Here is a 5,766-nt window from a genome sequence, read left to right as displayed (position 1 = left end):
TGTGTGTGTGTGTGTGTGTGTGTGTGTGTGTGTGTGTGTGTGTGTGTCAGACAGAGAAAGAGATCACCTGGGAAATTCAGTAGTGATCCCAGAAGGTCATGCTTTAGTGGTAGGAATAATTTATTTTTACAGTGAAGACTACCTTCCTAACAAAATGTTCAATCAATCCCCCCAAAAGATCAAGATGATTCACAAGTAATTTAACAATGTCCAACCCTCTTTAAAGGGAGACAATTACATACAGACAAGTAACAATGTAGCCTTCACAATATCTAACATTCCCCAAGTTACTAGACATGTTGTGTTGACTTCTGACACCAACTACTCAAGTTGAGCCAAACTTCAGAGGTTTAGGACACAGTCCTCCACAAGACTGCCCTCACTTCAGATACAAGTAACTTCAGGGGTCTCCAGGCCACACATACTTCTGAACAGCTCACTACAAATATGAGGGTTCCCACTAAACCTTCAGGTTCAGTAATTCTCTAGAGCAACTCACAGAACTCAGGAAAGTAATATATTGATGATTACAGCTTTACTATAGCAAAAAGACATAAATCAGAGCTAGCCAAAAAAAGAGATTAGGTCAAGGGGGGTGGTCCCAAACATGAAGTTTTCTTGTCCTCTCCCCATGGAGTCAGGATCCACTACCTTCTCAGCACATCAGTGTGTGACAATTGCAGTGGCTTGCCTACCAGGAAAGCTCATCCAAGCTTCAGTGTCCATATTTTTTATTAAGGTTTCATTCACAATAGATTGATCACTGGCTATGTGACTGAACTCAATCTCCAGCCCTGCTCTGCTCCTCAGAGGTCAGGCTGATATCACGTGGCTCAAATCCCAACCCTCTAATCACATAGTTGGCCATTCTGGCATGGCCAGCCCCCATTCTGAGTCATCTACTTAGTATAAACTATCAGGGCCCCCATGAACAGCAAAGATACTCCTATCACTAAGGAAATTCCAAGGATTTCGGGGCCACTTTCCAGAACTGGGGAAAGGGCTAACCAAATTCTTTATCCCAAGGGTTTAGAGGCTATCCCCAAGGAACTGGCACAAAGACCAGACCTCTCTTTGGATAAATTTAATTCTTCACTACACACATCAAGAAGCAAAAAAATGTGTCACATAACCAAGAGGAAAATCGGTCAATAGAAACAGACCCAGAAATGACAGAGATGCTGGATTAACAGACAAATACCCTAAAATACCTATTTTAAGTATACTCAATATGCTTAAGGATTTTTAAAAATTAACATAATGAGATAAATGGAAAATATAAGAATGGAACTTACAACAATGAAACAGTTTGAAGTGAAAAATTCCCTGGATGTGATTAATAATAGGCTAGACATTTCACAAGAAAAGATTAGTAAATTTGAAGACATCATAATAAAAATAATCTAAAAGAATTATGAGATTTCTAACAGAGAAAAATGAGATTGGGGTTATAGGGGGAGGAGGAAATGAATGGAGACTCAGTGACCTGTTGGACAATATCAAAAAGTCTAACAATAGATAGAATCCCATAAAAAAAAGGACGAGTGACAGAAAAAAAAATGAAGAAATAATATTTGAAGACTTTCCAGATTTGATGAGAACCCCATCTTACAAATTCAAGAACCTTGATAAACCTCAAGCAAGATAAACACACACACTCAAATCACATCAAGGTATTTCATAACCAAATTGCTGAGAACCAGAGATAAAAGGGAAAACCTTAAGTAGCCAGAAAAAAAAGACATAGAGGAACAAAGGCAATAAGTACAACAGATTTCTCAGAAAATATGTAAGCCAGAGGATGATGAAATATTTAAAATGCTGAAAGAAAAAGTTTTTTCAACCAAGAATTTCATATCCATTGAAAATATCCTTCATTTTTATGAAGATAAGGAGATTTGCTACTAGGTATCACAATGGACTAATATTCTGCCAGACACACAAACACACACACACATGCCAGAAAGCAATGATAAAACCTAAGAGCAGGATTTCCCTGGTGGTGCAGTGGTTGGGAATCTGCATGCCAGTGCAGGGGACATGGGTTCGAGCCCTGGTCCGGGAAGATTCCCACATGCCATGGAGCAACTAAGCCTGTGTGCCACAATTACTGAGCCTGCGCTCTAGAGCCTGTGAGCCACAACTACTGAAGCCCACACACCTAGAGCCCGTGCTCCTCAACAAGAGAAGCCACTGCAATGAGAAGCCCGCGCACGGCAACAGAGAGTAGCCCCCACTCGCTGCAACTAAAGAAAGCCCACATGCAGCAACGAAGACCCAACGCAGCCAAAAAATAAATAAAATAAATAAATAAGTAAATAAAAGAAAAAAAAACCTAAGAGGAAGAAAACCTACCTGAAGGTACTGGAGAATAAACAGCAGCAGGCAGATACTGATGGGGAGTTTATGTTCACATGGAAGGGGGTTGTGGACAGCTATAGGCATAAGTTCCTCTTTTCTGAGACTCTTAGTCTGGCCTAAGTGCAGTCTGAATCATCTACACAGCAGCAACATAGACACATGGGAAAAAACCTACCATATTCCTGGAAAGGAAAGAGCCAGAGAGGGAATCCCCAAATTCTGTCTACCCGCATCTGCACATATGCAGAACAGATTCAAAGCAATTCAGCTTAAGACAAAAATTCTGAACAAAACAAAAGAAAGTTTGAAGTTCAAGACCAGCCAGGGAAATTACCATCTACAACAAAGGAAATAATATTCATGAGAGAAAAATAATACAACCCATAATCTATACAACTTAACAGACAAGGACAAAAGACACAGATTGGGGCATTAAAAGTATGCAAAGAAATAATGGCTGAAATATTCCCAAAATTGACAAAAGACAGAAATTGAGAGATTCAAGGTATTCAATGAGCAACAAGCAGAAAAACACAAAGAAGCCCATGCTGAAGCAAATCATATTTAACTTATTAAGGTCAAAAATAAAGAACAAATAATAAAAGCAGCAATATAAAAACAACATTATAGAGAGGAGAGCAACAATCTGATTAACAGCTAACTTCTCATCAGAAAACATGTAAATCAGAGGAGATCTTTAAAATGCTGAAAGAAAATAATATATGCCCGGAATACTATATCCAGCAAAAATATTATTCAATAATGAGGGTAAAATATTTTCAGATAAACAAAAACTATGAAGATTCATAACTTCACTACAATAAATGGTAAAGAAAGTTCTTTTGGCTGAAGGGAAAACATACTTGATTAAAATATGGATCTTCAGAAAACAATGTAGAGCATCAGAAATGGACATCTACACAACATTGTAAATCAACTATACTCCAATAAAAATTCATTTAAAAAAAGAAACTGAATGAAAACAAAGACATCTGTGATGAATACATGATTGTGTGTTAATCAGGAGGGTAAGTGTAATTTTCTGAAATGCATGTTTGGGAAACCATATTTCCTCCAATGTTTGAACCAAGCAGCTTTACTGAAAACAGTGAACCATTTATCACTGCTTCCTTGACTAACACAACCTGATTTCTAGCTGTGGATTCCAGAGAGATTCATTCTGGACAAATAAAAGTGTCTTTCTTATGTGAACTGATACTTGCCCTGGTGATAAATTCCTGTTCTCTTTGCCCAACCCGAGCTTTATTTTTCCACAGCAATAAACACATCACTGAAGAAAAAAAAAGAAAGAAATGGACATCTGGATAAAAGTAACCAAAAAAACCTATTTTTGCCTTTTTCTTCTCAGTATTCTTTAATCCATATAACTGTTTAAAAGCTAAAAGTAGTACACTATTTTATGAAGTTTTAATGTATGTTGTTATACCACATATAACAATCATAACATAAAGGGTGAAGAGATATGAGTTTATAAGTTTGCAAGATTTCTTTTTTTATTGAAGTATACAGTTGATTTACAATGTTGTTTTAGTTTCTGGTGTATAGCAAAGTGATTCAGTTTTATATATATATATTCTTTTTCATATTCTTTTCCATTATGGTTTATTAAGGATATTAAATATAGTTCCCTGTGCAGCACAGGAAACTATATTCAGTAAGTTGTTTATCTATAATATTTCTATCTTTTAAGTGAAGCATATAACTATAACTGCACTATAGTTCTATATAACCATATGTAGTTATAGAACTATAACTATACTGTGAAAATTATGAATGTAATTGAAGTCCACAGGGCAACCCTATAAAAATGTAATAAAGATTAACTACTATATATGGGCATGGATGTTAACCAGACTTATTGTGGTGATCATTTCACAATATATACAAATATCAAATCACTATCTTGTATACCTGAGACTAATATAATGTTATATTTCAACTATACCTCAATTTCAAAAAGCTATAAATTCAACAGGAAAATTAAAATAAAATCTTTAAAAAATCAAATAATTCTAAAGGAAGGGAACAGAAAAGGAACGACAAGAACAAAACACAGAAGAGTTAGATGGTGGGAACAGTTTGGAAAGAAAGAAGTAAAACTATATTCACAAATGACATGATCTTATATATAAAAATGATAAGCAAGGGCTTCCCTGGTGGCACAGTGAGAGTCCACCTGCCAATGCAGGGGATATGGGTTCATGCCCCAGTCCAGGAAGATCCCACATGCCATGGAGCGGCTGGGCCTGTGAGCCATGGTTGCTGAGCCTGCGCATCCGGAGCCTGTGCTCCACAACAGGAGAGGCCACAACAGTGAGAGGCCCGCGTACCGCAAAAAAAAAAATGATAAGCAATCTACTAAAAACTATTAGAACAAAAGTTCAGCAAGGTTGCAGGATACAGGATCAGTATACAAAAATCAATTGTATTTCTATAAACTAGCAATGAAAACCTGAAATGAAATTACTAAAACAATTCTTTTACAATAGCACCAAAAAAAAATACTAAGGTAAAATTTTAACAAAAGGACTTGTACACTGAAAACTACAAACATTGCTGAAAGATACTAAAGAACATTTAAATAAATGGAAAGATATCCCAAGTTCATGGATTGAAAGACTTAACATTATTTAGATGTCATGCTCTCTGCTATAGAGTAAATTGTGCTTTCACAAAATTCATATGTTGAAACCCTAACCCCCAATGTGATTGTATCTGAAGATAGGGTCTTTAGGAGGTGATAAGGTTAAATGAGGTCGTAAGTATGGAGCTCTCATCAGATATAGGACTGTGACCTTTTGAGAAGAAGATCTCTCAGTCTCTCTCTCTCTCTCTCCCCACTACAACCCTATGTGAGGACACATTGAGAAGGCAGTCATCTGCAACCCAGGGAGAGATGTCTTGCCAGACACCAACCCTGCTAGTACCTTCATCTTTGCTGTCTAATCTTCATAATTGTGAAAACAAATTCCTGTTTAAGACACCCAGTCAACAATATTTTGTTATGGCAACCTGAGCAGACTAATACACTCTCTAAACTGATCTACATATTTGGCTCAATTCCTATCAAAATCTTAACTGAGTTTTTCAGAAATGGTAAAGTTAAGCCTAAAATCCACGTGGAAATGCAAGGGACCCAGAATAGACAAAACAATCTTTAAAAAGAAGAAAAAAATGGAAGAACTAGTATTTCCCAACTTCAAAACTTACTACCAAGAAACAATTATCAAGACAATGTGGTACCAGCATAATAACATACAGACCAATGGAATAGAACTGAGAGTCCAAATATCAGTTCATACCCTCTATGGTCAATTGATTTTCAACAAGAGTGCCAAGATCATTCAATGGGAAAGGAGTAGACTTTTCAACTGGTCTTGGTGC

Source organism: Aethalodelphis obliquidens, unplaced genomic scaffold, assembly GCF_003676395.1.
Source record: "Aethalodelphis obliquidens isolate GAN/ISIS:26980383/991018 unplaced genomic scaffold, ASM367639v1 scaffold12, whole genome shotgun sequence".
NCBI lineage: Eukaryota > Metazoa > Chordata > Mammalia > Artiodactyla > Delphinidae > Aethalodelphis > Aethalodelphis obliquidens.
Note: the sequence above shows the minus strand (reverse complement) of the source record.